This window comes from Sinocyclocheilus anshuiensis, unplaced genomic scaffold (assembly GCF_001515605.1).
Source record: "Sinocyclocheilus anshuiensis isolate Anshui unplaced genomic scaffold, SAMN03320099.WGS_v1.1 scaffold272, whole genome shotgun sequence".
NCBI lineage: Eukaryota > Metazoa > Chordata > Actinopteri > Cypriniformes > Cyprinidae > Sinocyclocheilus > Sinocyclocheilus anshuiensis.
The window spans coordinates 1,075,373-1,085,726 of NW_015554117.1; the positions used below are offsets into that span (position 1 = coordinate 1,075,373).

At 36.0% G+C, this 10,354-nt stretch overlaps 1 protein-coding gene across 1 annotated transcript in view; it reads left to right on the top strand.

Moving 5' to 3' along the window:
- The window catches only part of LOC107669892 (T-lymphoma invasion and metastasis-inducing protein 1-like), a 65,690-nt gene that overhangs the window by 7,557 nt on the left and 47,779 nt on the right, over positions 1–10,354 (top strand). The window contains exon 2 of the mRNA XM_016462324.1: positions 9,989–10,070. The gene's annotated coding sequence lies outside the window, so the exon portion shown is untranslated. The remainder of the gene's footprint in view (positions 1–9,988; positions 10,071–10,354) is intronic.

A 10,354-nucleotide genomic window follows, 5' to 3' on the forward strand; every position in this document is an offset into this window, starting at 1 on the left:
TGGTTGCTTCTTAAAGGCACAAGTAAACAGCGCAGACTTGTTGATTGACCCTTTTGCGTGCTGGAACATAGATGGTAATGCTTGTTGTTAAGTGGTGCTAAGTCTTGTGTGCTTTACTAAATATAGAAACAGTGTTTTGTGATTATTTGTCGTATTAATAATGATGGGAATCATAAAACATCAATATTAATATCAATATTTGTTAGATTTGCGTTAGCTAATTCTGTATACTGTAAAAAAAAAATTGTTTTGCCGGAAAATTTATTGTAAACATTTCAGTCTTTCTTCAAATTTCATTTTTAATTCAATGTTTTACTTGCAGCTTTTTGCAATCAATTGTGAAATTTACCTCCAATTTCTAAGTGAAAATGATTTCTGTATCATTTAATTTCAGTGTAGTAGTATTTTTAAGTGTCACTAAAAATTAAAATCTAAGTAGACTAGATTGTTATATTTTCATTATTCTTTTTAATTTTAGTTTAACAAATTTGATGTGCTTTTTTCAATATTTCTATTTAGCTTTAATTTATTCTTATTTTATTTTGTTTTAGTTGTAGTAATATTTCATGTAAGTTTTTCATCTAATATTTGTATTTAATTTTAGATTTATTTCAATTACTAAAAATTATTTTTCAGTATTCTTCAGATTTGCTTTAGTAAAAGTAAAGTCAAAGTAAACTAGATTTTTATATTATCAGTTTTCATTTTAAGTCATTTTATTATGTGCTATGGTATGTTTCTATTTAGCTTTAATTTATTTTTATTTTAGTTTTAGTTAGTGATTTTAGTACTTCACGTTAAACTTATTTCAGTTATTTGCCAAGGCAGCATTTATTTATTTTTTTAATTCCAAGTTTTTTAAGTTTACATTTTGCGTTTAATATTTATATTTTATTTAATTTCAGCTATGTTTCAATTACTGAAAGTTAAAGTAAACTAGATTAGCATTTCCTCAAGAAAAAACATGTTTGCAAGTAAGCAAAGAGTAGTTTTGTGCTTCTGAAGTTCTTTCTTTCAGGCTCGGGTGGGTGTTGTCGGGGTCTCAGGTACGACTCCCCCTACCTCCCGTCCCCCTTCCGTACAGACCTTCCACCTATTGAAGCACGGGGGCAGGGGATCATCAGCAAATGTCCCTGAGGAGGTGCTAGGACATGCCTGCACCTCCTATCAGCACGTCGTTCACGGGCTTCAAAGCTGCTAGATTAGGGCAGGATGCTGCATTTGCTATTATATAGGAACTCAGGAAATATGGGGGCAAATTTGGGAGCATCAAAAGATTTAGTGGATACTGAAGTATTCAACCAGTTAATGTAGTTATGCAGTAAAGATTAGTGAGAAATTAGCATTCAAAAGATCACTTGATTTACTGCATTTGGTTTTCGTTAATGTCAGTCATGTTTTTAATGTTTGCCATTGCTCAACCAATGGTGTGCATTTGGGAATGTGGCTGCCTCTTTCCCCACCAATGGAATCTGTGTTATTTTAGTATTATTTATGTAGTATTCAAGTATTTATTATTATTTTTAACTAGCTTTTATTTTTATATTTTTTAATTTCCATTTTAATTTTAGTTTAAATTTTAGTAAAATTACTTATTAATTTTTATTAGTTGTTTAATGTTTCTACGTAATTTTAATTTATTTTTATTTTAGTTTTATGTAGTACTTAAACTTGCCAAGGCAACAACTCTAATTTTAAAGTTTTTTTTTTACATTTTTAGTTTTTCATCTAATGTTTATACTTTATTTTGTTTCACGCTGTAAAACAAATCTGTAAATATAGTATTAATATGAAGGAATTGTCCGTATTGATTTATTCTTTTTTTTAACCTATATTTTGAATTTTGCACTGCATTGTGTTGTGTTTTAGAGTTAATGGAAATGTCTGTAAAATTAATGCATAATGTCCTGGCACAAAATTACTAGTACAATCCCCGTTTTTGTTTTTTTTTGTTTTTACAGTGCAGCTTTATTTCAGGTTTTAGTGCCTGTACTTTTAAAACAACACTGATATCAAGCTGTTTATGGCATTTGTGATACAAACAACTAATTAATTTGAGGTCTGTTTGCCACTATTTTGTTGAATCCTTTCTATAGTTTTTTTTTCTTTTCTTTGCAGTTTGTTGTTTCTGAGCAGAAATGCAGCCATAATTGCTAGAACAGCAAGAGCTGATTTGGTTGTCTCTCAGGTTTTCTGTGTGTCTGGATTTTGAGTCGACCTGTCACTCGAGAGTATCCACTAGGGCTGTGCGATTTGGGGGAAAATATCAAATTGTGATTTTTTTGACAGATATTGCGATTGCGATTTGATTTGCGATTTTAAATTTGCAAAGTCAAGCTTCAGCTCAATATTGTCAATAATGTGCAGCACAGTATGGGTATCATTACCCTGCTGAAAAAAACAATAGAAACCATCACAGAAATTCTTATAGTTTCCATTAAACCATTACAAAATTCCTTTTTGTTTTGGCCATTATTCCAATAGGAATTACTGTTGTCTATTGGTTGCCATCTGCCAGATTACGTGTTTACGCAGTTGGCTAGAGCAGTGCTGATTGGGGAGAACGGAGGTGCGCTCACTCTTGCCCAGGGCAAGTAAGACTGCAACTCAAGGCTGGCAGTCATGCATATGCTCTGGAACAGAGTAATATCGCGTCCACATCGCAGGCTTTGCGATTAGTAAATCGCAACGTCTCAAATCGCGATTTTGATTCGATTTCGATTAATCGCACAGCCCTAGTATCCACTGAAAGACCTGTCAATCATTCATCACACCACAGTGACCTCCCTGCACAGTTTTGCCATAGGCACATACTTTAAAATCATAAAATGTTCTTATATTTCTGAACCTCATTACGCTGGCTGTGTGTTTTATGTTGCGTTGGGTGTCTCTTTTAGACATGGTAAATTTGTGCTGTTTTCATTAGCGCTGAATGCCCCTCGCAGCGTTTCTCAATCAAATGTTTCTACGGTTTCTAAATGAGGAAAACAGAATGTTGGCAACCAAACAGTTTGGGTTACCATTGACTTCCATTGTGTGGACAAAAATTCAACAGAAGTCATTGGGAACCAAAAGTATTTGGTTACTTACATTCTTCAAAATGTCTTCTTTTATGTTCCACAGAAGAATGAAAATTTGGGTTCCCATTGACTTCCATTATATCAGGGGTGTCCAAAGTTTGGCCCGTGGGCCAAATACGGTCTGTGGATGAATTTCAAATGGACCACAGCTTGTCTATTAAAATATATGTGGCCCGCCAAGCATAATTTACAAATGCAGGTTCACAATGTCAACACAAGGTGACAGCACTAGATTTTAGGCCAGATGTAGCAGTAAAACACGAGTAACCGAAATTTGATAACTCGTATGCACCACCATTTTCTATAGCGCGCAAGAATTCCTTTAACGCACCAAAATCGGAACAGCGCTACTCGTTTGAAGCGCGACACAAGGACGTTTATAGACTAAATACCGTAAAGCCATTTTATAGATTATGGAAATGGAAATCAAAATTTTTGGTTACCAACATTCTTCAATTTTTTTTTTTTTTGGTATTCTGCAGAACAAAGAAATACATACAGCTTGGGGGTAATTAAATAATGACAATTTTCATTTTTAGGTTGACTATCCTTTTAACTAAGTAAGCCCACCAAAGTAGTCAGGCATGCGAGATCATCTCTGGAGGTGATTCATTTAGTTTAATTTCATGCTGTCTATCCATCTTAAATTTAGTTGTGGAGTTTGCTGTCTTGTATAATCCAGAATGCTAGTCATTGTAGTACTTCGATAAAGTGCTGTGAATTAATTACCAAGCATGAACATCACAAACGGACCCTCGCTGATTTTCTTGGCAGGAAATGTTCCTTCTTTTCCACTCTGCAGCTGCTGATTAATTTTAGGTTTTGTTTCCAGCTGCCTCTGAGCGTTCCCAAGCTCCCACGCTGAGAAACGCTCGTCAGGTTGAGCTTTGGGACAAAAAGTGCTGTTTTCACCCCTTCGCATCCCTGAAGCTGATCGTCTTGACTTTCAGCCGTCGGTCTCCTGTCTCGACAGGTCATGGTATGTGCGTTCAGGGGACTCTTAATAACAAAGGACTGCAAAATGCACCCGTCACATTTTTTTGGAGATTTTCAGGTAAACACGCAGAGCTGTGAAGCGGGTTTCTGGATCGCGTGATGGAGCCCCTGGGTGTGTTTGTTTGCACACCTCCATGAATGGGGATTTGGGCTGACAGGATGTTTACGGCTGTCGGTTATTTGCCTGACGTCACCGCTGGATTTGATAAACAACTCTGTGTGACGCCACACTGTTTTTGCTCTCTGCCAGGGATCATATCAGCTAAAGCAGGCCTTTATTCACTGAGAGGATACTCACACCGGCGCTCTTCTCAATAACACTTAGAAACTGATAAAACAAACATGCTTTGAATTTAAACCTTAGGTTTAAAAAACCCAAGGTTAAACCTCTTTAAGCTTGTTTGGTGGCATATAAATGAGAAGACCAGAAATGAGCCTCAGGCCAGTTCAAAAGGTTTATATTTTATGAAACTGTAGTGCTGTTTGCTCATGCAAAAGTCACCAACACAATGCATGGGTGTTCAGGGTGGTTACTAGGTTGTTCTGAATGTGTTTAACATGTTGTTTTGAAGTTTCAAGTTCAAATCACTAACCTTGTAGTTGGTATACACCAGACCTGGGCATTGTACAGCCCCTCTGGCTATCCTTGACCGGCCCGCGTGAGGTAATTGGTAAATTAAAAGTCAAAAACAAATAGATGTAGTTAGGTGCACGCAATACAACCGCACTGCTTATATTTTGAAGGCAACGGCTATTTAAAAAAAAAAATTTATTTATTTTCTTTATTTTCTTCTAATTTTTGTCTAAATATTTTTGTTCATTACATGTCTTGTTTGGTTATATTTCATATCATTGCATGTTAAAAATAATTTACTTTGTTATGCAAGCACAAAACGTGAAACTGCAGTCTTATTTATAGCATGTTTATAAATATTTGTACGATATTATATATTCAGCATATTTTACTTAACCAGTTCCATGTCTTAATTAACCCCTTGGCATTCCTGTAAAATGTACCTAAAACGCCTAAAAAAGTCATACCCAAAGTAAATTGCATGCTGTTCTTGAGCCATTTGGAGTATATGCATGATTTTGGACTCTTTTGAAAGGTGACACTTCCTAAACAGAACAAATCTCAGAATCACTGCAAGTCTTACTGGTATTGAGTAATAGAACTTTGAACACACTGAAAAGGGAAAAAAAAACATTCGCCTACATTTGTTTTGTAAACAGATGCTTGCAGATGACTATAGCTGGGAGCCGTTAGCTGGAAAACACAATGGGATCACAGCATGAAGCCTTGTTGGCGGTCTGACAAAGACACTGATTGTACCTGCTGTAATGATTGTATCTTAAAGTGGTTTGCATCATTCGTATCACAAGAATCTCAGCTTTCCAAAGATATGTGACATGTTTAGCTTTGTTTCTTTTTTTTGTTGTATGTCACAAAGTTATCCCTCAAAAACACGCAGTGTACAGCGGGTGGCACAGTGAAATGCTAACAGGTTATTTAATCCATAAATGAGTCATTAAAACAAGTTTTTTATGACAGCGACATCCATTTAATCTTGATCAGCAACAACTAATGATCAACGAATTGGAGCGTAACCTACTGCATGATGGAGACGCTCGCACGAACACTTACATTTTTTCCTCATCTATCTTATCTTATCTATCTGTCTATCTATCTATCTATCTATCTATCTATCTATCTATCATCTATCTATCGTTCTATCATTTCTTTAATTTTCTATCTATCTATCTATCTATCTATCTATCTATCTATCTATCTATTATCTATCGTTCTGTCGTTCTATCTATCTATCTGTCTGTCTGTCTCGTTCTACCTATCATTCTATCTAGTCATATTTGACTAAATCTTATGCATGAGTCTTATGACTCTTTCTTTTTTAACATCAAGCCAATTAGATTCATGATGGTGGAAGATCATTTTGTAACCTTTTCACATTTGTTTATTAATATATGGGGCAGATGATGTGGGCAGCTCTTTAAAACACAGCCTGAGGCCTGTGGGCACATCGAGCTGATGTTCTGAACCAGGGGCGCTAGCAATTTTGGGCCCTCTGAAAGAATATGAGGTTGGGCCCCCTACCGCACCAAACATACACTATATTGCCCAAAGTATTGGGAAAACTCAATAAAACAAAAACAAAAAAACTAATCGCCAAACACCAATACCAGTACATATGTGTACAATCATTTTAGACACTTCCAAATCTGTGGCAACAAAGATGGAAATACAATTTTTAAATACATGAATTATGTTTCCATCTTTGATGCCACAGTTCTGGAAGTGCATTTTTCTGTCCTAAAGAAGGGGGTGTCCCAATACATTTGTCCATATGTATGTACAAGTCACAGGTGTTTGGTGATGAGTTTTTGGCTCAAGGTCTGCATTTAAAGTCACACCAGAGGTGTTCAGCTGGGATTAGGACTTGGCTTTCTGTAGACCAGTCAAGTTCTTCCACACTGACTGAATCAATCTTTTTTTTTAACCTTGCCTTATACACAGAGGCATTGTTGTGTTAGAATAGAAAATGGTCCTGTTCAAACTATTGGTATAAAATTAGAAGCACACAATTCTTTGGCAATATAGTGTACAAGCCAGCCTAGCTATTCAAAATCTCTGTCAATTCAAATCAATTTAATAATATTGACCTATTACTTTTGCTATTGCTTTTGACCATTAGGTATCAGTAACATAATTCATTCAGAACCTGTTTTATGGACATAGACTTTCTGTACCACACTATTCTGCTGATATGGAATGAGTTTGACTACTTAATCAGTTATATTAATAGAAATGCTTCACTGATGCAAACAAAAAAATTGTAAAATAATAAATAGGATACCCCATAGCAGCATTTCCAGCAGTATCCAACATTTCTCAATCATGATCTTACTCAGCTAAATGTGACTTAGCTTAACAGCTGTATTCCTTGTTTGCTAGCTACCTATGCACGTACAGCATACAATGTTAAAGGGGGTCATATGATGCGATTTCAATTTTTCCTTACACCAAATACACAAAATAATGTTCTTTTTAGCAACATCATATGACCCCTTTAACATAAATAAATATAATTAATTTTAAAAAATAAATATTTTTTTGAATGCTAGTGTAATAAAATGTAATATTTGAGCATCTTTTAAAGTAGTGCATTTTTACTTATACCAACGTTCAATCAATAGTATTTATTTATTTATGTAAAACAAATATTCAATAAATCTTTGTTATTTTATATTTTTAAATAAATAAATCTATTTTTAACAATCATCTATTTTTGAACACTGGTGTAAATAAATAAATCAAAATAAATAAATATATATATATACATTTAAAAATAAAAGGACAATTTATATTATTGCTTTATTATTTTATTTATTAATTTTTAGTGTGGCAAAATAGAAGCGCAGCCGTAATTCGTATCTGGTTGCCATGACAACCTCACGCGCTTCTTGCTGCTGCTCTATGTAATCAGAGTGTGAATTTGTAGATTTTCTATAGCAAAAATGAAATGTGTTTAAAAGTGTGACTGACCAAATCGCCCGGCTCGGTTTGCCCCCCCTCGAACTCGAAGACATCTCTAATTTGACAGTTTACCATCTGATCTCACTCGTGACTCTAGGCTACATAGGATGGGACGAAACCATGCAGTGAATGGGGGGAGATAATTTTGCTGGAAATGCAGAAATAAGCCGTAATTTTGTTTTATTTGTAACTCTTTGGTAGATACATTTATCATTTCTATTACATTACTACTACTACTGTTACTACTAATAAAACAGATCTCTGGGGTTCCCAAAACTGCGTGGGCCCTTAGAATCGTCCTAACTTTCCCCCCCTTAGCGGCACCCCTGTTCTGAACTCACATGTTTTTTACCCATGAGCACTTGCTCTTAGCTGCTGTAGTGTGAGAACTTTGATCGAGCACTTAGGGATGTTGCTGGCCCTGTGCTGGAGTGCTTTCTATTTTGGTGTTATCCTGATGGTTTACGCTAGCATGTGTAGACCCCGCTCCATCAGTGAAGAGCTAGCCTGGTTTCCACGGAGACACGGGAGAATTTCTGTGTGTTTGCATTTCCTGGAGTTTTGCACCATCATGCAACGGGATGGAATTATTCAGACACGTTTTATGACTCGCCACACAAAAGGTCAGTGTACAAACAAGACATAGGGACTGTGAGAATGGTAAATAGGTAGGGGACTTTTTTTTTACATTGTCTTGTTTTCTATTAAAATATGTAAACATCCATAAAATTTGATTAATTTACTTGAAAATTATTATTTCTTTGTTTGTTTGAAAACAATATGTTGCATATCCGTGTATTTTAGGGAATTGTTTTTTTTTCTTTCTTGTTTTAAAATTGTTGCTTTTCATGTAAATGTGTCTAATTTTATGGATGCATTGATATTATTACTGGAAAACAGTACAAAACTTTCTGTTTGCAGTGTTCAGTTATTTAATACAGGCTGGCTAGGAGTGAGAGAAATGAGAAACATGAGACACATGCACACATGCAAATCAAATACTTGTTATCCTGTTTTGTTTCTGCTTTGCTCAGACGTCTCCTGTCAGCTTCTCTGCCCTTTATGTGCCAAACAAGAACTCTGCATCTCGGTCCTGATGCATCGCTGCTGTTTGCGGTTGAGTTAGCAGCCCTGTCATGAGCCTTTACTACCGTCTCTCAGCTCGGCTACGCACTGACCCAGATCTGCTCCGGTGCATTAGTCAAGACAGACAGAGATCCCACTAAGAGAGAATCTAAAACGGCTCCAGGCAATATTATGGATAGAGGACTCGTATTTTAGCCAGAAGCAATGGTTTAAAGTTAAAAACGCCTTAATAATGGATTTGCTTAGTACAAACACGCAGCTCTTCACTTCTCAAGATGTTAACTGATGGACTGGAGTGGTGTGAATTACTTGTGGATTATTGTGATGTTTTTATCAGCTGTTTGGACTCTCATTCTGATGGCACCCATTCACTGCAGAGGATCCACTGGTGAGCAAGTGATGCGATGCTACATTTCTCCAAATCTGTTCCCATCTTGGATGGCCTGGGCATCAATTTTAGGTGAACAGTTCCTTTAAATTATGTGACTGGAACTGCAATTCCACATTGACCTTGAGCTGGTGATATTACCAGTTTTTGTTGGTGGTTCACATTGCTTCTGGTCAGTTTTTTTTTGCCAAATCAACCTGTGCAATGATGCTTTGGCATCACAAGGTGAATATTCACACTCGCTATGAGGGGGTCTTTTTGGAAAATTCTGCATGAATAGGCTTTTAACTTCAGAATAATCACGAAACTAATCTCAGTGGAGCGAGTTCTTCGTGTTTCATGCAAATCTAATGCCACCGGATCAGTATGTGTCACGACATTTAGTGCAAGTTTATCTTCAGCATATAAATGTTTGGGGTGTTTGTTTTTAGTTTAATAATTTTGCTAGCGAGTATGCTATTCATTAGTAAACTCTACCGCGTGTGCTAACCGACCTCTCTCTCGTACCGTATGAAAAATGGGTCTTTTGGATTTCATTGTGTATATATTTCCGTTCATGCAGGCGTTCATTGGAAGCAGCTGTAACCGCGGGTTGATATATCTGCGACCACATACGCACAGCCTCTCATGTGGCGGCTCAGAGTGAAGTCCGTCATCTTGCGTTTGTTGAAGCTGTCCTGAACATGCGCCTGAACATGTGTGGTCTCCAACCACAGCGGCGAATCTCTTCAATCGCTCTTTCAGTTCTAATTCTGTCGTATTTCTCGGTGGTTAGTCTAATTTTATCCCACAACAGCTCGTCCCCTCGTACTGCCTCAGAAAACTGCTGTGTTTGGATTCTTTTGAATAGTAATTTATAACTCTCTTGTCTTCTCTTTTTTTCAGATTTTGGAAGTCATGGTGGTAGGAGCTGATCTGTATGCAGAGTGAAATCTATCATGACTGTGATGTCATTGGCACACCGCAGGTAATGTCAGAAACAGTCATGCTGTACCTGTCAGACTCAACTCTTGGTGTTATGCAAATGCATGTGTGAAACTCATTCAGAGTGAATATGATCTCACTAAGGATGAATTTAAACATATATCAGAATTTATTTTATTTTTGAAAATGTGTTGTATTATACTGAAGCTTACTTACGGGATAATTATAAGAGTACACTTAAATAAATATTTATATAAACATCAAATATTTTGCACAAATTATTTTAAATATTATTACTGTATATATATATATATATATATATATATA